We start from the raw sequence: 11,851 nt of genomic DNA, 5'->3' as shown, positions 1-11,851 counted from the left end.
GATTTGTTAAATGGGGACTAAATTGTGGAAGATGAAAAAATATGAAATCTTTTCCAAAATACTTATGTGAAGTATATAAAGATGTGAAATTCAACTTTTATGCCCAGTTAGACAGAAGTAGAACTATTAGGATATTAGGGACATGCCATTAAGGATCCTCAACACACTTTATTTTCTAGCACGTTTGTGCTCTTTGTATTAGCACCTTGGTGATCGCCGTTTATTTGTGCATATAGTTGCACCTTTGTACTTTATCCGTATATCCTGAATTATTTTAAATAGTTTATTATGGGCAAATGTGTGAAATGCAAGTAATATGAGTATTTAAAGTATTAAGGTAAGCATGGAAATTATTCAAGGTAAGTAAGTTGGTAGAAATAAATTTCTTATTATAATGATATCCATGTATGGAAGTTTGATATAAATTTGTAACATTTTTTACATATGTTATATTCTTTTATTCTTGTAATGCTTACTAAGCCTTCATCGACTTAATACGTTTATTTTCAATGCGTAGGTACAAATAGATTTGACGAGTTTGATTGGAGTCATTAGTTGCTCATCTCATCACATCCTCAAGCTCGGGAAAGTAGGTATTATGTTTTGGTGTAGAAATGACATGTACATAGGTTTTTAAGTTAAGGATTTTGAATATGTTGGGTCATGTTACAAACTTTGTAATTTTTGTAGGATTTAAATGAAATTTTAGTAAATTAATGTTGTATGGTAATACATATGTGTTTAAGTGTTTTTTACATTGAAATTGGTGTTTTGGATTGGAAAGAAATTGAAATTTGTTATGTAAGGACTAGGCTGTAAAAGTTTAAAAATTGTAAAAATTTCCTTCAATTTTGGCTCACACAGCCTCAGAGAGTTACACGGGCTAGCCACATGGCCATGTGACCATGGTCGTGTGAGTATTGAAGTCAATTTTGGAGCCGCAAGGGGTAAATGATTTACATGGCCATGTGGTAGACACTGTTTGGCCACATGGCAATGTGCCCTTTTTTTTTGCAAAAATTTATATTTCACTTTAAAACACTATTTTAAATACAAAAATGTTTAAGGAACTTATCGGGCTCCTCCCTAACATTGATAATGGTTAATGAATGACTCGATAATTTACAAATGGGTTCCAAATGATCCTTTACTTGTTAGAGTTTGGTTGGTTAATACTCTGATATTTAATGTAGCATTCCTATATTTGATCCAATAACTGGGTTATGTATAGGGGTGTTATATGGATAATATGTTAATCAGTGGTTGCCTGCTCCTACTTCAGTCATGGGCTTGGTGACGACTACCATTTCTACGTCCACGAGTGAACGACTCATGTATGTTCCCACTCGTGACAAGGTAAAAATCATTTCATAATAAATATGTAGTTTGTATAGTAAATGTTTTTATTTTATTTTATTATATGTTTGAATTAACATATCGTTTGTATAGGTGGAACCATGGACCGAGTTAAGTGGGATTGCTCGAGCAGCTTGAAGATATCTATCTATTTTTAGATCAATTGTTGGCCGACATTAGTTACTTATTTTTTCAATCCTATAATAATTTTGAAATGATTTCTAAAATAAAATTCCGTACATAACATAATTTACTATGCTACACTGCAGTTTGAATGGATGTCATACATCGACCTGGGTATCATAGAATGCATCTCGCTAGAATTTTTTGCAAATCGGAGTATGTAGGACATGAATGTGTCATTGTTAGTGTACGCGACGGTGGAAATGCATGAATCAGATCGAGTGAGGCCACAGTTCGGGTGGAGGTAACAAATTCCACCGCCATGGCTAGGCATGGAAGCATTGCACAAGTTGGATCTATAGGGGAAGAACGACGAGAATTGGGAAGATTACCACAAGGATTTGATTGAGATTTAGGTTCGCAAGATGAAATTCTTACCTATTCGCAAACCCTTTTTCTCATCACACACGACGACTTGTTTGGAGTACATGCCTTGGTTCCAACTCACCGTCAAGCCATATTTGCTATTGGTAGAGGCGAGGAGTAGGAAACTTTATCAAAAGAGGCAAAGATGAATGTCTAAGTAGCGTTGGTTTGAAAGAGGTATCGCAATTGGTTCATCATTTGCTCCAACGCAACATGTGCCACTAGTGTATATGTTACATCTCGGTCAATTCACTCTACGTATTCTTGTTCATTTTACTAACCCCGTGTTTTTTCACAAACACCACACTATACACCATCCTAGCACTCTACTTCTACCCTTCTCGTAGGTAGATATTTTGGGGCACCTCCGTCCCTAGCATTCTAGGCCCCCATCTCGACATCGATGCTGACACAAATTTTGAGGCAAATGCTAACACAAGTACCATCACCAATAGAAACACTGATGTTGTCATCTATGCCAGTATCAATGCTTGGGTTAAAGTCGAGGTATTCGGGTTCTGGAACATTATATGGTTATTCACCAATCGTGTCACAAACACCCATTGCGCCATTATTTTGTCGAGGTTGGTCATCGGTGCAACCACCTTCTCGCAGAGTAGAAGATACATGATGGGAGGCTAGGATGACACCGCACTCAAGTACGAAGCAAGGTGATGGAGACAAAGACGAAGATGACGCCGAAGGTGGAGATGATGCATTCGAAGATGAAAACGACGACGAAGATGAAAATAAGCATGAGGGTGGAGGTGAAGACGAGTAAGATGAGGACGATGGTCACAATCCAGTGGAGAAGTCGACACCCCTATTTGTGAGTAGAAATCCTACGTACACCCGTCAGCCACCGCCTTGCGGCACACATTTTGCCTGACGACGCCGATGATATTTTTCTATTTACTTATTGTGATGTAAATATAGATGACATCAATCAAGAAACGATAAATTTTTTTTATATTTCTATTGCAACTCATATTATACGTATATTTCCATATACTTAATATTTGATAACTTTGGATAGGCTCTTGTATCGAACTAGTATTAATAAAGATACAGAGAGTAAGTCGTAAAAATGGAAAAAAGTTCAAGTTCCCGAGAAGTTGTAATTGGTACTTAAAGATGTGCTTAAAATAGCAATTTCTAGACTATGTAAATGATAGTGGACTGTGGCAAATATAGTTGAAATGCAAGTTTAAAAGAAAGAACAAATTTTTTACACATAAAAAAAGAAGCATTGTAATTAATTTTCTATTGTAGAAAAAATGAATGCTAGTGACGTTGAGGCCTTAATGTACACCTCAATATAGAACATGTTGCCTTCATATGCCCTGGATTTCTACAGTACCTGCATATGTTGATTGTCCCTCTCCCAAACATCTATATTGATGTGTATCTGAGTGGAATTCAAGTGACCTTTCGGGACGCGATGCAAGTTCATGTTCAGGGCCAACTTGAAAGGTGTGTTGGACATTAGCGGCGACATACTCTCATTTAGGATGAGTAGGAATTCAGGTCTCTATACACTGTGCATGTGATCCATCCTGTACACATCATTGATATAAGGAGTGTACTCTATTCGTACATTCACACATATGGTAATTACATGTGCACATGAGAATCAAAGTGTTGGCATTGTGTAGATTGATAAATATGAAATGTGGCAACGGGTTGCTTGTTTTCGAGCGAACAATTTATCACAGTCATTTATTGACAATGATCATATTAATCATTAAGAAGACCCAATGGTGACAATGAGAGAAAATAGGATTGTATTGAGTTAACGAATTTAACTAAAAGGAATCAAGGATATCATATGAGGGTAACACACATGACGAGGTCACTGGACAAAGCAGTTGGATGAATTACTTTCATAAAGAGTATACAATAAGGAGTTTTCAATCATGGTCCTTCTTGTGGACTGACTCTATGATTATGTAATTGAGAATTAACGGAACAATACTTTTAGACATAATTGAAATCATTAAAGCCTAATTGTATATGTCCGATTGGTCTTTCCGCTAGTTCAAACAAAAGCTCAATCGGACTACATTTGAATCAGAAGTAAATTCTACGACTTTGGAAATAATTTAATTGAGTCAATTTATTAGATGTGGAATTAAATTAGGTGGTCATATCAATTGTTCAATTAGAGAATTTGCCTAAAGAATTTTCTTGAAAAATTAATTTGGAAAATTTAAGTGATTTTTAGAAAAATTAATTTTAATCAAGGAAAATTAAATTAATCAAATCAATTAAAATTAATATGATATTTTTAGAAGTTAATTTTCAAGTCGGACAATTGGTCTACTGGGTAATTGAACTTGAAAATTGGACTTGAGATCGTAAATTGCGTTCGGAAGCCCAAAATTGAGACCAATACCCAAAAACAAGTCGAACCGAGCTCAGCATGTAAAACTAGGCCGATGTCCAACCGGTGGATAGATCGGACCAATCGGGTCGTCATTGACCCAGACCGAATTAGCAGTAGCCAAACCAGCTCCGGGTACCGTAAGGGGTTGCACCTATATCACCGAACACCTCGGTGCCAGTGGCTACGATGGCGGCGTCTTGGTGGCTGACGGCGGTTGGTCATCGGTGGTTGAGTAGTGGAATAGTTACACTCCTACTGGGACTCTATGAGAGAATTTGATTTCAGAGTAATTATTTCAAAAATAATATTATTTTAATTGTTTAATATTAAATTGAATTTAATACTTATCTTAATAATATTTTATTAATTTAATAGTAAAGTGATTATCTTAATATTTAATTTAATTTAATGTTTATCTTGTAGATATATATTATATTATTTTAATAAGACTTAATATTAAAGTGATTAAGTTTAATCATAGTTGACCTTTCTAAGCTCTCTTTATATAAAGAAAGCCTTGGGTCATTATTTACGCACACTTGAATTCAAGAGAAAGTTGTAGAGAGAAAATTCACTGAAGAGATTAATCTAGAAAATTTCAAGTACAGATAGTCTCGATTTCACTTTCAGATATGATTTAATTGGATATCATAATAAAAAACAGATACAAAACCTATAAGATACAATTAATGATTAAAAACCGAAAAGTATTAGATACATTTTCAGATTCAAATACAAATGCAGAGTCCTACCCCATCCACTACACACAATTTTTGGCTATCCCAACATACCATTTAGGGTATCAAATACCCATCCAGCCCTACACACCACTGAGTGTCGATATGACAAATTTCAGAATGATTGCAGACTAGCTGCAAGATCAAAACGTGATAAATTGCCAGAATCAGATATAAGCTTATGGCTCAGCCACTAAAATTGGCAGATTATTAAACTTCCCACACTTCCTCCTAAATATAATCCCAACCCAATGTAGATGCAGATTTAAAAGATAATAGATAGAAGTATACGGTATTACCAATTCAGATCATAATCATGCAATGTTGTTGCACTTACTTATCAGGTATCAAGTGTATATATGTATGTAAATAACAGAATATTCAGTAACAGGTCATCAAATAACGAATTTTCTTGCCTAAATTAGATCGTACAGACCCTATGGTAGGCCTACATTCGATTTGAATGACGCTAACGACCATAGGGAAAATTTTCAAAATTCGACCCACACGCTTGTGTGGATTCACACGGCCTAGATGGTTGATCCATGTAGTCCCTACGGCCTGGCACACGGTCGTGTGGCTCAAAACAGTGAGTTACATGGTCTAACACATGGCCCTGTACATGCCTGTGTGACTCAAAAACCTAAATATATCTGACAGGCCTGGAAACAGGCTCATGTTACTCAGACTCCAAAATAGTGAGTTACACGGCCTGGACACATGCCCGTGTCTCTAGCCCGTGTCACTCTAAAGTCAAAATAGTGAGTTACACGGCTTCACAGATGGTCTTGTGGCTCACAAGGCCTACCACATGGCTTGGCACACGACCGTGTGGCGTAGAGAATGATGTTTTCTGGCTGGCCTTTGTCGTTCACAAGTTTTCGAGTTTTTTTTATGCAGCTTATACAGATTCAACATAAAAGCAACATGAGTGATTCCAAAGCCTGAAAACGACAACCAGAGGTTCAATCAACGACTTAAACGAAAAAATTTACACAAAAAACAAAAATTGACCAATATGTCAAAAACTTCGACGCAAACCCTAAAACAACTAATGCTTACTGACAAACCAACAACAATTACTCGAACTTAGACAGTTGGAGGAACGTTAGACGTTTCTCGATCTTCCCCTGTAACATACCAAAATAACAAACGACAACATAAAGAATTAGACCACAATTTCAAAGCTTGAAGGAAAAACCCAATTTCACAACAATTAAGATGAACGAATTAAACAACTGAATCTCACTTTTGACAATTACAATTGACCACAAGACAGTACAATCCAACAATTAACAACGCAGTAAAATAGAAGATGATTACACAAACAACAGACAAAAAGGAAAAAATAAAGAAGGAGAAAAGACAATAACGAATAGAAGAAAAAGGCAAGAAAACTCAAAAGGAAAAATAAATAAATAAATAACACGTCAATTTAACAAAATAACTAATCACCACACTGTTAAAAAATATGTCCCCATTGCTTACGTAGAGACTTGAACACAAGACCAAAGGCAATACAAAAGCTTAACCATTGAACCAGTAAGCTCATTCTTCACATAGATATAACAAATTTTGAAATTTAACTTAAGTTAAAAGTTAAGAGTAAAGGTTGAATTAAAAGAATAACAAAAATTTCCAAATACAGGGCTTGAACCACTGATCTCAAACACACAAATAGAACAGTTAGTCACTAAAGCAAATTCATAACTATTGACAAAATTTAACAAACAATAGTTCAAAAATCTGGGGTGTTACAACTCTTTCCCCTTAAAAGAAATTTCAACCTTGAAATTTACCTGTTTCAAACAGATAAGGGTATTGCTAACGAATTGAATCCTCGGATTCCCAAGTGGCTTCCTCAGTGCCATGATTCCGCCATAGAACCTTAACTAGAGGAAGGATTTTCCTCCTCAAGACCTTGATGTCTTGATCCAAAATCTGAGTAGGCTCTTCCTCGAAAGTCAAATCCAGTTGTACCTCAATGTCCCTAATAGGAACAATGTGAGACAGATCAAATTGATATCGTCTAAACATAGAGACGTGAAATACATCATGAATTCGATCCAACTCAGGAGGTAGCTCTAGCTGATAGGCGATAGGTCAGATACGTTTTAGAATACGATGAGATCCAATGAACCTCAAACTGAACTTGCCTTCACGTTTGAACCAAAGAACCTTTTTACATGGGGAAACTTTCAGAAATACCTAGTCACTCATAGAATACTCAATATCTCACCTTTTTAAATATGTATACTATTTTTGTCGGTCAGAAGGAACCTTAAGGCAATTTCGAATCAATCTAACTGTATTCTTAGTCTTAGATACTAGTTCAAGACCCAAAACCTGGCATTCACCTAACTTAGTCCAACATAGAGGAGCATAACACTTACGACCATACAAAGCCCCGTAAGGTGCCATCTAGATGCTAGAATGAAAGTTGTTATTATACGTGAACTCAGCCAGTGGCAGATAGTCTTCTCAACTTCCCTAGAAGTCGATTACACAACTCCGTAGCATATCTTCCAAAATCTGACTGACTCACTCAGACTGTCCATTGGTCTGAGGACGGGTACCCAAAGCCTCGTAAAACTTTTTCTAAAATTGAGAAGTAAAACGTGGGTCTTTGTTAGAGATGATCGAAACCAGAATTCTGTGTTATCTTATGATCTCGTATACATACAACTTAACCAATTTTTGAAGTGAATAGTAGTCCTAACTGAAAGGAAGTGAACAAACTTAGTTAATTGGTCAATGTTAACCCAAATCGAATCCTTCTTAGTGGGTGTCAAGGGCAGCCCACTAACAAAGTTCATAGTTACACGTTTCCACTTTCAAAGGAGAATCTTAACTGGTTGTAGTAGACTCGAGGGCAGTTGGTGCTCTGCCTTCACCTTTTGGCACGTTGAATAATGGGAAACAAAGGTAGTTATTGTCACACCCTAGATTTTATTTATTAAATTGTGCATCATTGTATCACAAGGGAGTTAGTAGCCTAGTGGTTAAGTGTGTTAATTAAATCTAGAGGTCCTATGTTTAAACCCCACTTTCCCATTTATTTTTATTAGCTGAAATTGTTGACCATTCTAAAAGGTCAACCCTCCTTGCCATCCAAGCCTTTCCATAAAAGGGGAGACTCATTTCCTTTTGATTTGAATCAACTTACCATCCAAAGCCCCTTTTCACTCCCCTTTTACTTCCCTTGTCCCTAAACTTACCCAAAGTGAGCCTTTGACTACTTATGGACGACCTTAGCTCTCTTTAAAGCTTGATTTCATTTTGATACTGTGACAGCCCAAAGTTGACCCTAGTCGGGAAGTGGTTTCGGGACCGCTAAACCGAGTCACCGAAATGTTTGAATGTGATACTTATTGTCTAGAATATGTAATATGAATGTGTGAAAATTTCAAGCTTCAATTTGGTTGATTTCATGTGAATTTAGTCAATAGGACTTATGTGAGAAATTCTAAATGTGATAGGTCAATGTGTGAGGACCTATTAGTGCATGTGGACAAAGGGGGACTTGCATGTCAAATTCCCCCCTACTATAGTGCCGGCCATGACAAGCATGGTAGACCAAGTTTGATGGCAAGACATGTCATAGACATGTTTTGTTGGTGCATCATGGTGGAAAAAATAAAATAATAGGCATGGAAATTAAATAATGAAAAGGAGTATGATGAATACACAAAAAAAAAGTGTGTAGTTGATTCTTTCCCCCCCATTGCCGTGAGCTAAAGAAAAGAGGAGAAGATCTTTGTTCATCCTTTTCTCACCTTCATTTAGCCTAAATTAGAAAGAAAACAAAGAAAAAAATTTCTCATCCTTTGGTTCATCCTTGGCCAAAAATTTTAAGGAGGAAAGAAGAAGAAAGGTGAAGATTCGGCCATGCATGTAGCTAGGCTAAGGTATGTTTGATGATGTTCCATGAGATGCATGCATGTTTTAGTTGTTAGCTTGAGTTCTACCTAGCCCATGGTCTAAATCTTGCTATGTGATGGAAATGGCACTTGACCATGGATGCATCATTCTTGGTTGATGTTTGATGTTGTGGTGATGAGGCATGAGGATGAGTTAAGATTCGGCCTAGGTGGAGGTTGTGTTGATGCCATTGCATGCAAAATATGAAGCTTGTTAATGATGCATGTGATGATGGCTTGATGATTCTTGAACCTCCTTTTAGCATTTTGTGTGAGCACATATGTGCATTGGTTGCTAAATGGAGAAGAATCGGCTAGCAAGATGTGTGCTAAGGCCGAATGTAACTTTGCATGTTAATGAGCAATGCATGTGTTAAATTGATGAAAAGGGGGAGGATGCTTTACTAGTGTGTATATGTGTGTATTAAGTGTTGAAATCGACCCCAAAAATAGACATGCATATTCGGCCAAGGGGAAAGAAATTAGCTAATATGTTGTGTTGATGCATGATTTTTGCATGTATGAGACTTTAATGTCTAATGTATAAATATGGGCTAAGTGCCTTGTGTTCATCTTTGTGATGCCTAAATGATGAAATCAATTTATTTGTTTAATTAAGCTCAAGAGCAAAGGGGAAATAAATCCGATAAAGGGAAGGAAAAAGTGGTCGAATAGTTAGCGGAATCGTTCGACAACACCCGAGGTAAGTTCTTGAGTAAGAGAGCTTAAATTACGATGTGATTAAATCATGCTCTATGTGTGGCTATTGAGCCGAATGTGCAAGGACGATATGTGCCTTGTGTTTGAGTTTCGCAAATGAAAATGAAATATGAATGTGCCATGAATTATTGTTAGATGTGCATGATTAATTGAATGCTATCCGGGCTAAGTCCCGAAGGCTTTGTGCTAAGTGAATATATCCGGACTAAGATCCGAAGGCATTTGTGCGAGATACAAATTCCGGGTTAAGCCCCGAAGGCCTTTGTGCGAGATGCTAAATCCGGGTTAAGTCCCGAAGGCATTCGTGCGAGTTATTAAATCCGGGTTAAGTCCCGAAGGCATTGTGTGAGTTACTAAAACCGGGCTATGTCCCGAAGGCATTTGAACGAGGAGCTATATCCGGTTAAATCCCGAAGGTACGTGATTTGTAATGAATGAGCTTGCTGTAAAATTCCAGCGAATACTCGAAAAACATCCCAATATGGGATATGTTACGTATGTGTTGAATTTAATCGAGCCCTTACAAATAAATGTTCGCTCAGTTGATAAACGAGCTACCGCCTTCGGCTAAGTTAGTCTATTGTGTATGTACATAAGGTTGTTAATGTTGTGAAGCAAGTTTGATATCGTAAATTGCGTATTATGAAATATTCCGTTTAGCTAAATGTGTGTTATTCTTTGTTTATGCTGGAATTCCTTGCTCAAAACTTACTAAGCATAAATTGCTTACTCGTTACACTGCTCCTTGTTTTATAGATTTTGGTTCTCCAGCTATCGGACTCGGGATCTTGAAGTCGAAGTCGCCCACACTATCAAAGGCTCTTTTGGGTACTATTTTGGTTGAATTTTGATATGGCATGTATAGGACTACCCATTGTTGTTTTTCGAGTACTTTATGAAATGTATAAGTGTACAGCCATGCGAAAATGGCTTGTAGAAGTGGAGTATGGCATTAGACCATTCGTGTTTATGAATGTATAGATGTTTCATGATGTAACTATAGTTGGAATGGAAGTGTTGAGCAAATGATCAGCCATTGGAATGGCTAAGTATGATCATATTGGCATATGTATGACAAGGCCCTAGTTGGTCCATGAAACCCCGAAATAGTAAGGTTTACTTTGAAAACAGAGGCTGACAGCAGCAGTGGTGGGATTGGAAAATCACAAGAATTCGTAGGATGGAATTAAATAGTGAATAAATATGTAATCAAACCTTGATAAATCTACTTTCATATGAAAGTAACGAAACAATCATATGAACAGTACAGTAAGAGACATTCGGGTTCTTGTGGAACAGGCCAGAACAGTTTCTGGATTCCCTGTTCCGACTTTGGAAATCACTATAAATTGACCAGAGATAATTAGGAGTCATACCATATATTATGGATTCCTCTCTGAGTCTAGTTTCCATAGAAACAAACTGCATCATATGAACTCTGTGCAGAGATATCATCTATGGAAGTCGTGATCGACCCTAATGGAATCATAGGCTTATGATAAGTACAGACGCGACTATACTCAGACTGGGCAGTGCTGGAAAATTTTTCAAAGGTTTGTTAAATCTCGTGTCCGACTCCGGTGTCGGTTCGGGTCGGGGTTTACATTAATTGTTCAGAGCTACGGTTAGTCGATTATGCTAACCTAATTTGGTTAGCTATAATGCCATTTATAACTGTGGGATCCAGTTGACAGAATCCGAAAACATGGGGCTACTGAATTTAAGGCTATGGATAGCGATGATGCCGAGCAAGCTGAATTTTGGCTGGACAACACTATCCGGGTACTCGATGAGCTATCTTGTACACCCGATGAATGCCTAAAGTGTGCTATCTCCTTGCTACGTGATTCTGCTACTATTGGTGGAGTACTCTGACTTCTGTTGTGCCCCGAGAGCAAGTAACTTGGGAGTTTTCCAAACTGAGTTTCGGAAAAAGTATATCAGTCAGAGATTTGTTGATCAAAAACGGAAGGAATTTCTTGAGCTTAAGCAAGGCTCCATGTCGGTTACTGATTACGAGCAAAAAATTTGTTAGACTTAGCAAATACGCTCGGGAATGTGTTTCGTCCGAAGCTATTATGTGTAAACGCTTCGAGGATGGGCTGAATGAAGATATAAAAATGTTCGTTGGCGTTCTTGAAATACGAGAGTTCGTGGTACTTGTTGAACGAGCTTGTAAAGCC

This window comes from Gossypium hirsutum, chromosome A13 (genome assembly GCF_007990345.1).
Source record: "Gossypium hirsutum isolate 1008001.06 chromosome A13, Gossypium_hirsutum_v2.1, whole genome shotgun sequence".
In the NCBI taxonomy this organism is placed as follows: Eukaryota; Viridiplantae; Streptophyta; class Magnoliopsida; order Malvales; family Malvaceae; genus Gossypium; species Gossypium hirsutum.
The sequence above is the reverse complement of the archived record's forward strand: the minus strand, read 5'-3'. Positions refer to the sequence as shown.